We start from the raw sequence: 20926 nt of genomic DNA on the forward strand, positions 1-20926 counted from the left end.
TTATGTGGAACCAGCTTCCAGTTTGGATTTGGGAAACAGACACCCTCTCTACTTTTAAGATTAAGCTTAAAACTTTCCCTTTTGCTAAAAAATACTGTATTGGATCAGGTGACTCTGAATCCTCCCTTAGTTGTCCTGCAATATGTGTAGGCTGATGGGGGCTTTGCATGATGAGTGTTTCTTCTTCACAAACCTTTTTTCATTCACTATGTGTTTTACACATGTGAGGTTTCTTCCTATTAAAAGGGAGTTTTTCCTTCCCACTGTCGCCAAACTGCTTGCTCATAGGGGGTCATATGATTGTTGGGGTATTCTCTGTTTTCTTGTAGGTCTTTACCTTACAATATAAAACACCTTAGGGCAACTGTTGTTGTGATTTGGTGCTATGTGAATAAAATTCAATTAAATAAAATTGATTTATTCCCCACTGTGTTGCTAGTCGGTTTTTGATGAGACAACCAAAGTACCTTTAAAACTCAACAATTGAGATAGTTTCGATTTTGTAATCTGTAAATCTTTTCTTCCCAATGACGCTAAAAAGGAAAATAATCCTGGCCTAAATAATTATTTCAGTCTGTCCCTGTTACTCACCCATATAAGAACACAAGGTAGTTGATTAGCTAAATTTCACCATATTCTTTTCATCACATTTTAAAACTTAAAACTGCCCAAATTGCTAAAGAAACACAAAAAAATATTGTGCTGAGAACTGTGCACTACATATGCATCAATCAGTGTCACCCAATCAAAGGAGGAACGTAATGTATCATCCTACAGGGCACAGTTTGTGTTATCTTTTGCCCCTGAGTCAGCCATAAACAGACAAAAGCTCTGATTAGGAATTGCTCACAGCTGCATCTCTGCATCATCACACCCTATGCTGCCTCTGCTGTCCCATACAGAGACACAAAATAATATGCTGTTTGAACACACTGTCCATTTATACACTCCAAATGTCATGAGAGAGACAGACAATACACATCTCTAAACACATCCAAGGCCTGCTGACCGGTCTGTTAGCCGGAATAATGGCTTTTAAATACAGCGGGCAGGGATGAATGAACATGCTGCAGTGAAAAACAACACTCTGCACTCGACTAAATACAGGAATGGTATCATCTCAGTTTCTTCCACTTAACTCGGCAAAAGCACCATCTTCCATTATATATGTGTGTGTGTGTTAGTGTGACTTAGTGCAGTATGTTAATGGGTACTTACTTCAAAGTATGCATGTGAATGGAAAGTCCTTTAATCAAAGTGTATGACTTGACATGTCCAAATCATGCATGATAGAGGTCACAATCATACAGATAGCATGCAAATTGTCTAAATATTATAAGATGCATATACACAAGTATGTAAATAGAAAGAGTTCTTTCAATATTTCCTTTCGATTTAAATACATTGATTACAGTGTGTTCACATTAAAAGCTGTTCAAACGCATTCAAAACGTTTTGCTACCAAACTGTCACGGTCTGGAGGGCAGACCGTGGGGATGTGGGGAAAGGAGGACCCAAAACGCAGACTCTGCGATGCAAACAGTGCTCTTTATTTACAGTGGAAAGCTGTAAACACAATAACTCCCCGTTGCTCCCTCGAACCCCATGTGCGTGCTTCCCTCCGACGTCTGTGCTCGTGCTCGTGCTCCCCGCTGTTGTGTTACTGCACACCCTGTGCGTGCTGCCCTTCTGGTCCCTCGTTTCACCTGCAGGACAATACAGAAGCAGCCGTTAAACACTGAACCCGCGCGCACACACACACGATCCGCACTTCCTAATGCTACACACTGACTTGGAGTCTTAGCTTAATGATCCCGCGCCGGTGGGAGCTCCAACTCTCTCCTAAGTAGCTCCCCCGACGAGCCCTGATCACCAACAGGTGTGGCATGAACTTCAGGTGTGGCCAGTCCTTCCGCAGGGCCACACCCCTCAGGCCTGCAGGTGGCTGAGCTCCATCCTCCAGCCACACCCGCAGACATACACACCCATACCCTGCCTATACATATGAGTGGGACACAGACTAACACAGCACAGTGCAGAAAAACACACACATCACCAAAATAATAATAACAACAATATCAACGGGAGGTGAGTCAAAACTGCTCACGGACCCCGAGTCCTCCAGAGCTGGGTCCGTGACAGTACCCCCCCTCTAAGGGTCGGCTCCCGACGACCCGAAAACAAAAACAAACCAAAAACCACAGCACAACCAACCCAGGGCGGGCGGCGGGGGTCCAAGACGGAGGGCCAGAACCAAAAACCACAAAAGAAACAACCCCCCCAAGGTCACAGTTCCAAAGTCCGACCGCACCCCCTGCAACGGAGCACAAAAAAAGAAAAAACACCACAAAACAGTCTCAGGCGGCCCATCATTACAAAAAGAGTTCAGGGGGCCTACCTCGAGTCCAATGGCGGCAACGTTGCAGCTCCGGCGGACGGCCCCGGGTCCGGCGGCAGCAGCAAAACAGTTCAGGGGGCCTGCCACGGGTCCGGTGGCGGCGGCGCTGCTCCTCCGGCGGCCAGCCACGGGTCCGGTGGCGGCAGAACGGTTCTGGTGGCCTGCCACGGGTCCGGTGGCGGCAGAACGGTTCTGGTGGCCTGCCACGGGTCCGGTGGCGGTGGAACGGTTCCGGTGGCCTGCCACGGGTCCGGTGGCGGCGGCGCTGCCCCTCCGGCGGCCTGCCACGGGTCCGATGGCAACGTCGCTGCTCCGGTGATCAACAGCGAGGCGTGGCAACAGGTCCATGACGCGCCGATCGCTGACGTGGACGCACCGGACGTGGACGGCGAGGAGGCCGCGCTAGACGTGGAGGTCCCTCCGGTCCGCTGACCTCCTCGGCCGGCAGCGAGAGCTCCTCCTCGGCCGGCAGCGAGAGCTCCTCCTCCGGCTCGCTGAGCTCCTCAGCTGGCAGAGCAGGCTCCTCCGGCTCGCCGAGCTCCTGCTCGGGCATGCTGAGCTCCACAGCTGGCGATGCGGGCTCCTCCGGCTCACTGAGCTCCTGCTCGGGCATGCCGAGCTCCTCCGGCTCGCTGAGCTCCTCAGCTGGCGGTGCGGGCTCCTCCGGCTCACTGAGCTCCTGCTCGGGCATGCTGAGCTCCTCCGGCTCGCTGAGCGCCTCAGCTGACGGTGCAGGCTCCTCCGGCTCGCTGAGCTCCTGCTCGGGCATGCTGAGCTCCTGCTCGGGCATGCTGAGCTCCTGCTCGGGCATGCTGAGCTCCTGCTCGGGCATGCTGAGCTCCTCCGGCTCGCTGAGCGCCTCCGGCTCGCTGAACGCCTCAGCTGACGGTGCGGGCTCCTCCGGCTCGCTGAGCTCCTGCTCGGGCATGCTGAGCTCCTCCGGCTCGCTGAGCGCCTCAGCTGACGGTGCGGGCTCCTCCGGCTCGCTGAGCTCCTCCTGCAGCTGGACGAAGTCTGAGGTTTCCCGAGCTTGCACTACCCCCCGGGCTTTACGCAGGGTGCAAAGGCAGGCGGAAACTCCCTTGAGCTGGCCGAGGTAGGGGTTTCCCTCCAGGATTGCCTCGATGGCGTTTAACCCCACCACTCTTGCCCTTGTGTTGGTGGTGTGAGTTACCCAGTCCATCAGGCGTTGGACGCGTGTGAGGTCGCCCCCTCCGGACAGGGCTGCTGGAGTGGGTAGTGGAATGGAGGCTGCCGCTGGTGGAGAAGATGGCTGAGGGATGACTGCATGCGGATGAGATGACGACAGCGCCACAACCGCAGATGGTGAAGCAGCGAGTGGTGTGAAGATCTCTGACCGAGGTGATGTTACCTGCGCTGTCAGCTCGTCCACTGCAGACACAAACACAGATGGTGAGGGAAATGGAAAATTGTCCGTACTACTCACCACAGCCGGCTCTTGAGATGACCGTGGATGTGGCTGCGGTGAGGAACGCTGGCGGCGCGAACGTCGTTTCCGTGTAGACGTCGGGGCCGGCGTCTCAGGCTGTGAATCCACCAGCTGTCCGGGCCGGTGAGCAGCCTGAGGAGGAGAGTGGAGGTGGAGGGTGGAAAGTAAGAAGTCCAAGACGACAGGATTAAGGTCGTCAACCAGCCAGGGAAATCTAAGTAGCGTCTCCTGCAGCCGCCTCTCCACGGCGTGACGCAAACCTTCCGCGGGCTTCTCCCACCATAACTCACAGAGTCTGTAAACCCTGTCCATAACCTCCCTCCTGAGCCTCTCCTCAGAGACCGCTGGGTCCATGCGTGGCGGGATCATTCTGTCACGGTCTGGAGGGCAGACCGTGGGGATGTGGGGAAAGGAGGACCCAAAACGCAGACTCTGCGATGCAAACAGTGCTCTTTATTTACAGTGGAAAGCTGTAAACACAATAACTCCCCGTTGCTCCCTCGAACCCCATGTGCGTGCTTCCCTCCGACGTCTGTGCTCGTGCTCGTGCTCCCCGCTGTTGTGTTACTGCACACCCTGTGCGTGCTGCCCTTCTGGTCCCTCGTTTCACCTGCAGGACAATACAGAAGCAGCCGTTAAACACTGAACCCGCACACACACACACACACACACACACACACACACACACACACACACGATCCGCACTTCCTAATGCTACACACTGACTTGGAGTCTTAGCTTAATGATCCCGCGCCGGTGGGAGCTCCAACTCTCTCCTAAGTAGCTCCCCCGACGAGCCCTGATCACCAACAGGTGTGGCATGAACTTCAGGTGTGGCCAGTCCTTCCGCAGGGCCACACCCCTCAGGCCTGCAGGTGGCTGAGCTCCATCCTCCAGCCACACCCGCAGACATACACACCCATACCCTGCCTATACATATGAGTGGGACACAGACTAACACAGCACAGTGCAGAAAAACACACACATCACCAAAATAATAATAACAACAATATCAACGGGAGGTGAGTCAAAACTGCTCACGGACCCCGAGTCCTCCAGAGCTGGGTCCGTGACACAAACATTGGAAATATTGTTTGCTATCAGCACATTAAGAAAAGCTCTTATCATCCTGATTGTGTAGTATTGGTACTTTTTGTTTCAATCATGAAAGCATGTAATCCAAGTAAACAAAATACTTTTCAGTTTTAAGCGAGACAGAGAGGAGCTGCGAATGAAGCAAAACAAAGCCAAAAATAGATACTAAAAGACAGTATGAGCTTTTTAAAGGTTGATTATAGAGTGAAAATGGTATTTAATCTCTCTTGCTTGCTCTCTTGCTATTGAAAAGCACATAATGATGATTGTTTTTATCATTAAATCAAACACTAAAGAAATGTAAAGAAATCTAAAATTGCTCTAAACAGTAAGGGAGAAAATGGTGGATTGTGACTTCACAGAATGAACATTATTGCATACCTGATGTCTTTGTCAGTACAAATAAGACTTTCATGGACCAGCCGAGAGTGCTGCGACTTGTGACTACAGCAGAAACCACTGCAATCGGCTCGCTGTCAACATGTCGGGGTATTGCTATGGAGCAATCCCAGCAGGAGACATCAGGGATGTGCGTATGTGCATGTAGCACTGTGTGACTCTATCCACGTGACTTGTGATATCCCAACCTTGGCTTCTCGCTGTGTCTCGAAGCAGGGATGAAAGAAAAAAAAAAAAAAAACAACACAAAAATGATACAGCCAATATTCTAGATGAGTCTGTAAAGTCCTGCTCCAAATCCCTGATAAGAGAACGTCATGGATAACTGTAAATCTGACATGGCCCCAAGGCAGTGTGAGGGATGAAGTCCGTGGAGTTGATGCCTGAATAAACCACTCGATAAGTGTGAGGGCAGGAATACACAATCCAGCCAGTCTGTCAGTCAGTTAATTTATTTGTCAAGGTGCTCTCCTTTCATTTCACAAATCATACTGCCGCAATTTCTCTGACACTTGAAAACTGAAATGTGCCTGTCTATACATTTCCTCTGTCAAGAAGATGAGCTAAATGACGTACACAAATAAGATGTAGTGAAACCTTGTCTCTACTTGTCATGCCTGTCTCATACCCCAGAGGCTTCCTGGATGCTTGTATTGAACATTCATTCCTCTCATTTCTAGGGCTGGAAGATCAGCTGTCCACTTTGACATCTGTACACAGTAATATATGTCTGCAGCCGAGTTTAGCAACTGAGCAGTCTAAACCTTTAATTTAAAGTGATGTTACCAACTCAAAACTAGTTTCAGGCTCCCTTTCTTTGCATCAGCGTGCTCAGCCAGTTGCACTTGATGCTCATTAACAATGCTGTGCTCGTTCTCGGTGCATTTCCCTGGTGTGAGCCACTAAGCAGGAATGTCGAACTAAGGATGTATTGATGATAAACAGAAAATACAGCCGACTGCATTAACCTACAAGACATTAATATAAAAGCAAGCCGACAAACTGGAAGATGTGTGAGCATTTGTAAATATATGGTTTTGTTAACCAGCTGTTTTTGCTTCTTTGTCATACTCAAACATTCTCATTTCGTGAATATACATAATGCACATAATGTAGAAGAGAAAAACACATAATGTATACCGTGGAAATTTTTTTTTATTGTTTCCTGTTGGCTCACAACATGCAGATGCACTACGGAGGCTGTCTTGGCCTGGTCAATACCTCTCTCTCTAAATGATGAGGAATGGCCTGCGCTGCAGTAACACTGTGCTAGGAGATTGATCACATGCAGACTACTGAAGATTAAATGGCTTTCTTGTGGAAAGCCAGACTGCCCCTGGATGGTGCATTGTGCAGATAGGAAGCCTGTTTTCTTTGCTTAGTTTAGAAAAGCTGCATAGCCTTAGGATAGGACAACATGCTGGCACCCGAGCCATAATGCCATATTTTTATGGGGAGGAAAAAGATTGAATTTGACTACACAATTATTTTTACTTACTACACTAAAACAGAAAGAGCGGTTGATTGTATCATCAGTGAAATTGGAAATGCGTTTTAGGTTTTGCCTTTGATGTAAGCCATCAGTGCTCGGCTGTGTGGAGACAAGAGGCTTTCAGAAAACTAAGGACGACTTCTGAATGATTTTAGTCACACACAGTCGTGCACGGAAAAAGTGATTTCCTTGTCACCCATCACTTTCCGGTCTGACATTTGGTCGCAAGTGGACATCCATAGACAGCTGACTTGTTTATTTCCCATTGGTTCACATGTCAGTCAGTAGTATTCTTTGCTCCTGTTAGTGTGTGTCATGTGGCCCGTCGTAACCACAAGTTGACAAATTTCATTGTCACTCCATGAATTTTGGTTGCCCTTTTCTCTTCTTGTGTCTAAGTGTTTTGTCAAGAGCTAGGTATTTGGTTTCACTTCACTTAAGTACCTTTCATTCAGTAGGTCTTCAACCTGTAAGTAAGAAGAAAGTAGATTTATTTAGAAAGAGTGTTTCAAGATTCAAATCACAAGTCGCTTCACATCAGATAATACCAGCACAAAATAAACTTTAAAAAGTAACACTGAAGTTAAAAAAGGATTAAAGCCTGATTATGATGATGTAATTGTAAAAAGTACAATGGTGTCACCAGTTAATTCACTCAAACCTCACTATGTATTATCGTAGTTCTTTTTTTCTTGTATAATTGAAACAAAAAAAGTTTGTTTTTGTAGGAAGTAGGAACAGAAACAGATTTTCTAAATAAATGTCATTTTTTTAGTATGATTTTTGTTTTATCTCCTTTTGTGTAAAAATCTTTTAAAAAACACAATTACTACATGAGAATATGTGTCAGAAATCTCTTGTAGAAAAGGGAAAACATATATGCTAAACACAAATGGTGCCAATAAATAAGAATGGCTGTATTAAACATAATGGGGTCATAAATAACTCCACTCAGTCGTTTTATTTGCTAAAACAGCTTTTGCTTTAGGGGTAAATTTCCTCTATATTCTATTCATTAAAAATGGGAAATTATTCCCTTTATTTGATGTCTGCTCAAGCACATTTCATGTATGTGTATGTGGGCGTGTTTGTGTGATGCCACATGTGATTTGTGTGTCTATTTTGGTGGCACTGCAATGCGTTTTGAAGGCAGTTTACTCCAATGTGAACACGTGATTAGAGATGCACAGAGTAATACGTGCACGCTGGCCTCCACTGACACTGAAGCAATTATGCTGGAGACTCTTTCATGTTAGTGACACAAGTAAATAATATAATATTCAACATATGCAGTGCTGTTACTGTGTGCGTATGTGTAAATGAGTGTGTTTAGATCTACTACAGTAATAATCTGCCAGGTAATCAAGGGCTGGCAAAGGATAAGTACCACTACACACTTTGATTGGCATCAGAGCAGTTAAGTTCGAATTAGATAGCTGTGATATAGCAGCACTTTGCTCTCTTTAAGTTGTGATATGTAATTTCTCAGTACCTTGAGTGGCTGTTGTACATGAGCAAATTAAAGGTTTTCATGGTGGGTTTGAAATTCCCTAAATTAGTTATGAGTGTATTAGTGCTTCTACAACATTGGACACAGCTATTAAGTTAGTAATTCACATTGTTTATTGAAGTACAAATGCCACAATTTAGAAAATCATAAATGTATATTTGCAAAAATTTGCCTAGTGAAGCATAATCTGTAGCAATTTATCCTATTGAAACTTCTCATTGCACAAATTACTAAGATAAAAACAGGGAATTGTGTTTTTAAACACCATATACTGTTGTATACCTGGTAGTTGCAAATGAATTCAAGAAAAAGTGTGCACCCCTATTTGCTACAGCTAACATTTTCGGTAACTGTCGCTCATTCATTAATATCGCCTGGGGTCATTCATCTGTTCAGGACAGCTTCAATTCTCGTGTGCTTCCAAAACATTTTTAATGAAGCTGAGGATGTTCACTGGGCCATTCCACAGCATTAGCTGTCTAATCACTTATGTGTTGGTTCTTGTCTTGCTGCATGACCCACTTTTTTCTTTAGATTTAGTTCTCAAACAAATACCCCAACGTTTTGATTTATAAATCCCTGGTATAATGCAAAATTCATTACTCCATCAATAATGACAAACCACCCTGGCCCAGATGGAGCAAAACAGGGCCAAACTGTAACACTTCCACCATCGTGTTTCACAACTGGGATACATTTATTCTGGTGGATTGCAATATTTTACTTCCTCCAAATGTAATGCTTCTACTTTAACTAAAAGAAAGAAAAAGATTTTGGTCTCTGCCCACAAAACATCTTTTCAACAGCCTGCTGATTTGTACATATAACCTCAGTAAACTGCAGAAAGGCAGCTACGTTCTTTTTGGATAGCAACCTGCCATGTCCAAAATTGCAGGTTGACCTAATAGTCAAGTTATGAGCATTAACATTAGCCAGTGTGAGGGAGACCCTGTTATTATCCACTTTCCTGTTGGAGTGAGCTTTGCTGGTTGTGCACTCAAGGTGGATAAAAAGGGCAACTGAGTTTCCTCCATTTGTTCACAATTTTTTTGCTTGCACAAAAACTTTATTTTTTTCAGAAGATCCTCATAATAGCACGGTTCACAATTGTGAAAATCACACTTTTTCTTGCAGCTGTTTCATTAAACTCTTGTTGTTACTGTCAGCAGGCGAGGATATAAGCTTTCTTAAGGTGCTTTGTGCTATACTGCTTTCACCTGCTCACTTATTTCCCAAGTGGTCACCACAGCGGATGGATCTGCATGTCTGATGCCCCTCCTGATGCAACCCTCCCATTTATCCAGGCTTGGGATCAACACTAGCAGTGCACTGGCTTGTGACTCCCTGCGGCTGGGTTTGTGTCTCTCCCATGTTAAAAACGATTACATTTCTTTCAAAATATGAAGTACCAACTACTAAATGCAGTTAACTGCGTTCACCAGTGGGCAAAACAGTTGTTGACATAATTGAAAATATTATTTGGCACATGCCACTGAGGTGTGTTTGATTATTATTTGACAGTGATTACATCAGATGCTTTGGAAAGCCCAGAGCTTACATTGCAGGCGGTAAAAGCTACAAAGACCACCGTTCTAGAAAACCCTTGAGGCCATTTAAATTACAATTACCCGCACTTCTATGTCCTTCCGCAAAGAAATTATACACACTCAGACTCTGTTATTAGACCTTTAGAAGAACAGAACTACAGCTGTCACACATAGAACTAAACATTTACATTCCCAGTGTTGGTATGCATCTTTCTACCATCCCTCATTAAGCAAAAACCTACAAAAAATTGATCTCCATGCTGGGAATGTGGGGGAGGAATCTGAGTATGTCTCCATATGCTAATGAAAGGAGCCTGCTTCAACAAACTGCTTTGTGCATATTCATCTGAGAATCTGAGAGTTTGTGTGTGTAAGTATGTTTTGTTTTTTTTTCAAAAGTAGGGTGATTTCTAAGCACAGTTATTTTTACATATCATTAGTAGCCCAGTGCAGCCCCATCACCCTGACAACTACATCCCTTCCTTTCCCTATCACCATAACAACTAATCTACCGTAAATAGTGCTGTCTCAATGTCGGCCTGTCTCTTTCTTTCTCTTTTTCTTTCCATCATTCTTTATTTCTTTCAGTGTTTTCCGCATTTCTCTCTTTTACTCAACTCCTCTTGTTGCCACGTCACCTCCCTCGATCTTTGCCGCTTTTTTTTTCTTCTCTTACTGTCTAGTTGTTGTGTTGGGAGTTCATTTTTCTGTGCCACTGCAGATGTGGGTGGTTCTGGTGACTGCACAATAACCTTTCTACTGCTTCACATTGTCAAGTGCCTGAGTTCACTTGGCGATCAATAAAAAAAGGCAGGCAGAACAAGTTATCCAACAAAACCCCCAATCCTTTATTGATTTTATACTTTTAACAGCATCCTTTTTTTGCACATATGTATACATATAAGCTATACTTGGACTGTTTGACATTTAACTGATTTGATGGAGGTATGTCTTTAGAAGCTCAGGCCTGCTCCACACCTTTTTTGTTTGACCTAAATGTGTTATTGACGGTGAGCCTGGCCTGACAACTTGATTGGCCTTCTACACTCCGGGATTAACTTGCCAGCCTGGCAGGCTTTTACAATCAAAGATCAAGCCAATGGTCTGTTTGGCTGAGTAGCTCTGGGATTGACTTAACAGCCTGATGTGCTAATGCAGAGTTATCCCAAGGTTGAGCGGGATAGCAAGGACGCACATGCTGTTTTGTGGTCTAAGTAGATCTACAATCTATAAAGAGGTGCAGGACATTTAGAAAGGTGACAGCCAAAAGGTACTTATGAAACAAAAGCAAAAGCCCTCTTTCAGTTGAGTCATCTCATATTTTGCATTCTTTTCTATGCCTCTATTGTTAAAAATGTTCCTCACTCTCTCATGTAATCACTCTTTGAAATAGCTAATTATTCTGGTTTATTCAGTCCCCCCTCTTTGTTTCCCTAACTTAATCTTTTCATCAGCAGCACGTGAGGTCAACTTTGTGCACCTCTGCCCAGCTTCTGGTGTTTTTCCTCTGTTCATATACAGCGCTCCTCTGCTTTGCTCTTTCTTTTCTCTCAATATATCTAAAGCTCAAGGGAAGCCCTCTTGTGTCCCTTCTTACATAACTGCCTCCCCCTCACTTGCGCATGTGTAAAAAGCAATGTGAGCGCTAAGGCAGAGGGAATATTGATATCATCAATTCTCACAAACTATTAGGTTTATCCCTCTTATAGATAGCTGTATCAGAGGGAGACAACACGAAAGCTTGATTAACGTCTCCTCAGATTACAGGCTGGGATTTTTCTCTAGAGGTCGACGGGCAACCGAAGGGAAAGCCTAAAGAAGCAGACATGAGAAAAAGGTTGAATGGTGTGTGGCGTATACCAGTAGAAAGGTTGAAAGGATACACTTTGAAAGGCTTTATGTGGTGGCAACTCTTACCACGTATCTTGAATTCCTATAGTGTCCCTTTTCTAGCTGGTTCCCATACACACGCCTCAGTGATTTGCTGCATGTGATGTTGTAGCCAGTGACGACAGGACTCTTTTGAAGCTAAAACTGTCTGCACTTTCTCTCTCAACGTCTCTTTCTTTTCTTCCTTCTTACTCTTGTGCTTTCTCTCTCTCTCTCTGCCTTCATTAAGAGGTTGTCTTAAGCTACCCAGCTTAACGCTATTTACATTTTCATTATTCTACCGTTACCAGGAAGAAATGGCATGAAATCCAGCAGTGTTCAGGACATTAGACAAGCTTCATTCTCACAGCAAATGGATTTACATGAATAAGGAGGCTGATACATGGAGGCAGAGAGTAAGATGAGACAACAGTAGATGAGGAAAAAAAGTGCAAAAGGAAGGAGGACCTCTAAAATGTATCGAGAGGACAAGATGGATGCAGAGGCAGGGAGGGGTGGGAAAGACAGATGTACATTGTAAATGAGATGAGATTGTGGTGGTTTGTCGGCTGCATAAAGTGGGCTCTGAGGGACTGGCAGAGGTCCTCTGATCCACTGCATGTGATCAATACACCTCTGGCTTACCTCATTACTGCAACAGATCTCATTGTATTTACCATACAATGGACTGGTGGCATAAAATTCAAACGTTAAAATGTGTTTCTTCATTTTTCTTCCCATTTTTTCCTTTCTCCTACAGCACTTTCTTTTCCCGTTTAAATCTCCGGTGATGCTCGTTTATAGCTTGGTGTCGTGTGGGTGAGCAGTTTTTTCAACTTCTGCACCCTTTGAACACATTTGTCTAGGTTTAGTGTATAAATGATCAACAAATTGTTTCAAATGACAAAGCTCAAGATGGCATCTTGAAGCAGTTACCATAAAAATTTTACCACATTTGAAAAGGTTAAAACACAGTTGAAATAATGTGATTTTAATAAGGAAAATTAGCAAGGCTTTTCCAGTCTTCATTTTAATAAATTGGCTAATGATAGATTTGAAAACTGTGGGGCATGAAATTTATTCTGCTTCTGAGGAGGGCCACAAAAAGTTTAAGAGCCCCGAGTTAGATAATGATGAAGGATTATGTGTGTTGTTTTGTTTTTCTTTTTTCTAAATATATACTTGTGTCAGTCAAGCAAATGTTGTTGTGTTTTGTGCGTTTGTCTCCAAGCCCCAGTAGTTCCATTAGAATGCTAATGATAGATTAGCCTCGGGGGCTTCCTCAATCCTCACCTATTATCCTTTGCCAATCTCAGCCAATCACCCTTTTCTCTCTTTTAAACCACTGAGCGCACATTTTCAACCACTGCGACCTTGAGACCCTCTCTTCAAGCTAGAAATAAAGACTCAACAATAACAGGAAAGAACTCTATTTCCCCCCTTTTCTTCCTCAGTTCCTTTTTATTGAAATTTTCTCAGGAATAAATTTTCTATTTAAAATCTTTCGTTCTCACTTGTTAATGTTGTGTGTTGGGTGATCTGATCACCGGTGTGCTTAGGGCCCTCTCAGCGGTTCAGAGTGATCCTTGGATGAAAATGTTAACAAGGAAGAAAGTCTCAGTAAACACAACAGAAATAGCTTATTTCCTTAAAGGTACAATCACATTTTTTTTTATTTAATAGAAAAAAAGCATGTTGTACTCATAAATATACATTTATTACTGTGTTAGTACATCTTTCAACAAACTGATGTATTCTCATAAACTTAAACTTGAAAAATATATAGGAACAGGTGCCAGTTTATGGAATCCACCATGTTGCCCTGCCATCTTAAATACAGTGGCCAAGATGTACATCTCTATTGAACCTAGTTTAGTTTTGTATATGTGATTAGAAACCAGCCACATATGTAGTACACCAGAAATGAAGGAGAAGTTTTAATTTGTATCTTCACCTTTAGGCTCAAGATATAAAGCATCATACCAATGTTTCATCATCTGTTTTATCATCTCATCCTTATCACCAAAGAAGCAAAATTGGAAAAGACAACGTGTCCGTCATCCACTTCTCTCTCACCTCAAGCCTCATCTCCTAAGCTGAAGCCAGGGCTCTAACACACATAAGCATAACTACCTGTTATGCTTATGTGCGTTATGTAACAACAACCTGTTGTCAGCAGATTAGTCATGGGACTCCAAAAAGCACACAACAAGTTGGCTAAACAGCAATACCAGCTGGTTATAAGCTAACATTATACCAGCTAATCTTAGGCTTCAGTATCATGAAAATCACACTTTTCCTCTGATAAACAGTGGGATTACATTCTCGTATCATATTGGTGTCAAGCAATGTCTGATTCTCTTCAAAGAAAGTTTCACTAACGTCAGCTAACAGCCGCTAACATTAGCAAGAACAGCAGCTCTTATAGATACTGCGGCAGTATCGCTGTCATTGGACAGAGCTGAGCTTCACTGAGTTGTTAATTCGTATCGGACTCCTTTCACAAAATTTTACAGCCTCCTCCAGAATAAACAGTTGTGGACATATGACATTTGGGATAAACAGTAGACTGATAGCCTACACCAGGGGTGGGGGAACTCCAGGCTTTGAGGGCCGGTGTCCTGCAGGTTTTAGATATAAACCTGGGTCAATACACCTGAATCAAATGATTAGTTCATTACCAGGCCTCTGGAGAACTTTAAGACATGCTGAGGAGGTTAATTTAGCCATTTAAATCAGCTGTGTTGGATCGAGGATACATCTAAAACCTGCAGTTCCCCACCCCTGGCCTACACTAACAACAGATGAATGGTGGCGAGAGTTGTTTGTCCTACAGCAGCCTCTATAGCTAGTGGTATGCACTTGAATTTGCTGGGGGTAAGAAAACTTATTCAATTTACTGCAGTCTGCAAACATCTGACATCTAGCTGTGATATTTCGCACACTCTAACTTTACAGAATGTTCATCTTTGTGCTACATACTGCTGTCTCCTTGTAATGTACACATATATACTGCTGTATAGTGTTGTAAATAAGAACTGTTATATTATGATGATAAATGTAAATGATTCAGTTGCTGCTTTTCTGTTCCTCTTTTAAAATGGGGACATTGTAGAGTCATATGGAAGCTTCACAGCACATATAGACTGTAGCCCTGAACTCTGGGCTACAGTCAAGTGAAGGGATGTGGTGGGTTTTCGCTAGAAAAAAGTGTTACTGCAAATCCATACAAAGTTGTTCTGAGTGGTAACCTTTATCGTATGAAAAAATATTTCTATGCCGACTGGAGAGGTCTCCCTCCAGGATGACAGTGCCCCAATCTAAAGGGCACGATGGGTCATTGAACGGCTTGATGAGTATGAAAAGAATTTGATGACATGCTATGGCCTTTGCTGTCACCACATCTCAAGCCATTTGAACACCTATGGGTGACTTTGGATCAGCATGTTGGGCTCATCTCTCCAACATCATCATCAAAGTCAAATGAGGGAGTAACTTTTGGTAGAATTACTTTTAACTCCTCTGATTGATTTCTAGGAATTTGTAGAATCAAAGCCAAAGCGCACCGAAGACGTGATGGCCCACTGCTTTACTGTTTCTTCAGCTGTATATTTTTCATTAATGTAAAAATAAATAAATAAATAAATAAACAAGAAACTATTATTCATTAGTTTGTGTAAGTTGGGACAACTGGTACCAGATATATGTCCGCCATAACTCAAAGGCATTCACTATAATACACACATATCCTAATCAAATTAAATGTAAACAGCATGAACACACAGAAAGCAGGGGATCATTGTATACAGAAGAGCTTAGTACACATGTTCTGAATCCTCTCTCCACTCTTTGCAGTGTTTGAGGGTCAAAGGTCTCCCTCTTTAAACACTGGAAGAGATGAGATGAAGCTGAGAAGAGCTGCTATCCATTCTCGCAGGCCCATCTTGAAATTAGAGATTGCAAGGCCCTGTATCCTGTTTTATTGCTAATCATTTCTAACAATTCTGTTTCAGTTTTACAATTTAATTTGTCCGTCCCTGTTTTAGATTTGCCTTTGCCCAAAAACACACCAATCAAATTAACAGAGCAGTTCAGCCTATATTGTAGCTCAATGTGATTCAGAGTTGATTTTGATGCAATATACTCATCTATTAACAGGACATTTGCCCTGCTGTTGCCATCCATCATACAGCTAAAGTACTCCTAATGCACACATACACTTGTTGGAATCAGAGAAAACACTTATCGCCCCCATAAAGCTTGTCTGTGGATGAGAGGGAATAGGTGGGAAAGTGATTTGTGAAATATTGGAAACGAGAGGGTGAAGGACAATACCTCTGCACAGGTACACGTCACCCTTTTAAAAAGAGCTCTCATGTCCCCGATCATTCCACTTGGTGTCCCACTCCAACCCCTGCTCCTGTGGGCTTCATTCATCAATAATTGAACCCAGAGGTTTCAGCCAAATTAGCAGAATTATTTTGAAGTAGCTGCATGCCTGCTTTTGACTAATGGGATGGTGCTTTTGGGCAGATGTTTTATTGAAAAGGAGGAGGTTTTAATTCACTTTAAATTTTTAAAGTATACTTAGATTATAGGCAAACCGATTTCCCCCCTCTAATGGATGGGAGAGCTGTTGGAACAACTTCACAACAAACAGCAAACGCTCTGGAGCTTAAGTACATTCCCTACTTCCCATAGAATGGCAAATTTCTTTTTTCTGAAAGACTGTAAGCGACAGTAATGACCATAATTGCCTGCCAAGGCTTATTCACATCCACAGCTCAATACATTTGTTGTATCAGCATCTCACTGGTGAATCCCGACTTTCAGTCACATTCACACTCTTCTTTGTTAAAATAACCGAATGTTGGTAGAGGGCATGACCACAGTTTTTCCAATATTGTATCCTAAGAGGACTTTCCAAAAGGCAGTGCTGTTTGTAGCCTGGGAGCTTGGACTCTGTTACTACTGGAAAGATACACATCCGCCTCTTGTCCAGCACACATCTTTGATTGTAGTCTCGAGGTCTCCTTTCCTTTCTTTTGAGGGTCATTTTAACATGCAGTCACCGCACTACCAGCCGGACCGCTGTGTCTGAGATCCCCAGCATATCACTGGCATGACTGAGCAAGGCACAGCTGTTGCAGAGCAGGGCAGAGCACAGTCGGGCACCGGTCCAGACTCGCCAGCAGCTGGATTAGCAGTGCAGCTATTAGCATCTGAACTCCTGTAATGTGACAATATGACATGGATTATTCCATCTGAGGGCGAGTGGCAGGAGCGGACAGCAAGAGAGGAGAAAGCTGTGAGGTGGGGTAAAATGCAAAACTAGGAGTCAGGAAGGTGGGGAGGTGTGAGTAAAGGATTATTGGATGCTGAATAGAGAGAAAAAGAGCTAAAAGAGTGAACAGCCTGAAGGTGCAGAATGGACAGAAAATGGGAGATTGGGTAGGAGACGAAACATGATTATGCAAAGAGCAGAATCCTGAATTAATGAAAGTAAACAATTGCATTTGTGCAGACGTAAGAAGAAAAGGTATTGTTGGGTTATAAACTTGTGCAGATTTTAATTTTAAATTCCTCCTAGACCATTGATCTATTGTGTACATTTTTCTTTCAAAGGTAAACACAAGAACGAAGGGAACTGACTATATTTTTTATTGGTCCCATCATCAATTCTAAGGACGTACAGTATAAATATTAATAAATGTGCACCGGTGGACACATTGATTCATCTGCTAAATCTTTTGTTAACTGTTTGATGAATAAAACATTCAATCACTGAAAATACCAGTTATAAAATGGTTTGTTGAGAATATATAGCCAAACACAATTAGTTTAGTATAAGAGAAGTGGAACATCTTTATTGAAGTTACTCGTTTTAATATGAGTACATTTCTTTCAACCAACCAACAATCAATCACCTTCATGCTCATTTAGTAAAATTGTGATACAGAAATCATCATTTTATTTCATTCATGTGATCCTCTGCCTTATGTTTACACATTTCTGCAAATGTTTGGTTGCACATTTCTGTGAAGCCTGTAGTGTATTTGAAATATCCTTTATTAATGAACAGGCCTAAAAGGTATCTGTTTGTGTATGTCTTCAGTCATTTGCCACAGGAGGTGGCTAAAAGTGTCTGTTTCTCTGTAATGAAGGTCTTTTTCCTCTCTGAAGAATTCTTCTGCTGGTATTTTCATTTACAGCTACACCGAGGCTCAACTCATCTCAGTGACCGCAACATATCAAAAGGATGCCACACTCAAGACGTTTATTTAAACAGAAAATATGAAAAAACAAAGAAACCCATAGAAAGTATAAATCATGGATGTTGCTTCAAGGTCAGGAACATAAAGCTAATACCCAATTGCCACCAGGAGACAGCAGCTGTGGTTGCAAAAGGGCTTCTGATCCGAGTCTGTGAAAAAGCAACTCTCTGACTTGACCTCTGTAAAAACTTTCCTGCTGAGTTCATGGTCTTAGTCAGTCCTTTTGGGTCATACTGAATAAAAAAAAAAGTCTATTTACCAAATCTTGGTCATACTATGTTGCAAACTGAAAGATTGAAAGTGAAACCACTTGTTTCGAAGCTTTAGCCCAGGACTACATCCATCTTTTATATTGTTTTTTTTTTTTTTAAAAAGACACAGGACTACTTGGAGGTCAGTCCTAAAAGGAAAGGAGATAAATCCCTACAAAGAATCAGGGACCTTAGAACCTTATGCTGGAGAGCTGGGTAGTCTGGGAGAGAAAGAGAAACTCTTTTCCCAGCCTCCTTTAAATCAGGGCAGGGCAGGGCGATCATCAGTTACTCCACCTGGTGCACCTGAGAGAGAGAGAGAGGGTGAGGAGATGAGTGAGGGAGGGAAAAAAGAAGCAAACACAAGGGGAGGGAGCAGAACACTAACTCCCTATAGTCTGAATAAAGAACACCTACTAAGTATTTAGGCCTTGACATCTTTCCAAGTGAATATTGTGTGCTGCGGTGGTTTATGATCCTATTACGTATGCGACTGTTGCAGTGTAAGGAGAATCATTGGGTTGCTAGGCAATAAGCACAACCTCTGTTTTTTTTTCCACCATAAGTTGATAAAAGTATTTGCCTTTCACATTATGATTTCTGTTTGTTTTTTGTATTGTGGTGCAGTCAGTTTTTATTCTTTTGGTCTTTGATCTTCCCTTGCTTTTCTTTTTTTTTAATGATTTTATTTTTCATGCACATGCATCAAGTTCACCAAGCAATGCCATACCTGCCATAACTCGGTGGCTATATGTGATCCTGGGAACAAGAATAGTTCTGTCATGGTCCTGGGCCATGTTGGCCCAGTGTTCTTAGTTTCCTCGTATGTTTATGTTTTATTCCATGCTTCCCCTGCCCATTATGTCTAAGTTCTCCCCGTGCTCTCTCTTCCCCCTGTGTGCCCTCTATGTATTTATGAGCCCTCGTCCCCTTTCGTGTTTATTCCATGTCTCCCCTGCCTGTTACGTTGGTGTTCTACTCGTGCTCTCTCTCCTCCTGTACTTCCTGTTTCACCTCTCCCGTCAGTGTTCAGTTCACCCCGCCCTGTCTCGTCATGATTATCAGTGTCACCTGTGTTCCCCGTGTGTTCCCACTTCCCTCGTTAACCCTCTGTGTATTTCTGTCTGCGTCTCCCTCTGTTCAGTGTGACGTCGTCCCTCATGCTGTGTGTGATTCCCCCGTGTTTCCTGGTGAGCCTTATGTTAGTTTTTCCCCAGTCTAGTTTTGTATCGCCTATCATCTTCTGTTACGCAATAAAGCTGCCTTTTGAGTTTATTCCCTCGTGCCTGTGAGTCCTGCATTTTGGGTCCTACTCCTGCCTGCCGCACAGCGTTCCGTGACAGTACGACGTCACCAGACATGGACCCAGCAGGCTCCTCCCGGGAAAGCGATTTGGCCCGCATCTTCAGCCTGTGGGAGCGAGTTTCCCACGCCTCGGACATTAAAGCAATGTCCATTGGGATAAACGCCATCGAGGCAATTCTCAAGGGGAATCCCCATCTTCACGAGCTCTCAGGATTTTCGGGCCTACTGTCCAATCTGCAGAAAGCCAAGGAGACAGTACAAGTTCGCGAGCTCGTCATACCGCAACAGCGACCGCCACAATCAGGAAACGTTTCCACGCTGCTGCCACTGGACTCCTCTCCATCCACCCTCCACTCTGACTGTCACTCACCCGCTGCTTTTCTCGCAGCAATGTGGTCGGAGGATGAGGAGCCGGCCGTGATCTCTCCGTCGTTGCCGGTTTCCTCCATCACCGCACCTCCGGCTTCCCGAAGAAAACGGCATTCACGCCGCCGACGCGCCACCCCACAGCCGGACATTCGGCCTTCTAATTCACCTTCTGTGCTGCCAGAAGCTCAGTTAGCTCCCTCGCCGCCACCCGCAGCTCAGTTAGCTCCCTCGCCGCCACCCGCAGCTCCGTTAGCTCCCTCGCCGCCACCCGCAGCTCCGTTAGCTCCCTCGCCGCCACCCGCAGCTCAGTTAGCTCCCTCGCCGCCACCCGCAGCTCAGTTAGCTCCCTCGCCGCCACCCGCAGCTCAGTTAGCTCCCTCGCCGCCACCCGCAGCTCAGTTAGCTCCCTCGCCGCCACCCGCAGCTCAGTTAGCTCCCTCGCCGCCACCCGCAGCTCAGTTAGCTCCCTCGCCGCCACCCGCAGCTCAGTCTCCAGTGTCCCCAGTGCAGTCTCCGGTGTCCCCAGTGCAGCCTCCTTTAGCACAGTCACCCACTCAACCACCAGCACCACAACCGTCACTACCTCTAGTTCATTCCCCTGTGAAGTCATTAACTCCACCCTCACCACCACCGTTACTACAGACATCAGTTCAGTCCCCTGTGCAGTCATTTACTTCTCCACCGTTAGCAGCTCAGGTCCCCGTGTGTCCAGCAGCTCAGGTCCCCGTGTGTCCAGCATCTCAGGTCCCCGTGTGTCCAGCATCTCAGGTCCCCGTGTGTCCAGCATCTCAGGTCCCCGTGTGTCCAGCAGCTCAGGTCCCCGTGTGTCCAGCAGCTCAGGTCCCCGTGTGTCCAGCAGCTCAGCTCGCACCTGAACCTTTGGCCCAGTTCCCCGTAGCAGTGCGGTTTTCTAGCCAGCTTAACATTGAGCCCGGGGTCCCAATCCTCTCTGGCTCAACTTCAGCT

The 20926-nt window shown here is 44.5% G+C and overlaps 1 protein-coding gene and 1 pseudogene across 5 annotated transcripts in view; one reads left to right on the forward strand and one right to left on the reverse strand.

Annotated features, from left to right (window-relative positions):
- The window catches only part of LOC147311306 (uncharacterized), a 262128-nt pseudogene extending 257926 nt beyond the window's left edge, over positions 1-4202 (reverse strand). The window contains exons 1-2 of the transcript XR_015125306.1: positions 1793-4202; positions 1468-1706 (exon numbers count right to left, since the gene is read on the reverse strand). The product of XR_015125306.1 is annotated as an uncharacterized LOC147311306 (transcript). The remainder of the gene's footprint in view (positions 1-1467; positions 1707-1792) is intronic.
- il1rapl1a (interleukin 1 receptor accessory protein-like 1a) overlaps positions 1-20926 on the forward strand; it is a 171593-nt gene that overhangs the window by 29966 nt on the left and 120701 nt on the right. The gene's annotated exons all lie outside the window — the stretch shown is intronic.

The sequence above is a fragment of the Aulonocara sp. 'chitande type north' Nkhata Bay genome, linkage group LG16 (genome assembly GCF_057382095.1).
Source record: "Aulonocara sp. 'chitande type north' Nkhata Bay isolate Kocher_YH1m ecotype deep benthic linkage group LG16, A_spYH_male_GT1.1, whole genome shotgun sequence".
Lineage (NCBI taxonomy): Eukaryota > Metazoa > Chordata > Actinopteri > Cichliformes > Cichlidae > Aulonocara > Aulonocara sp. 'chitande type north' Nkhata Bay.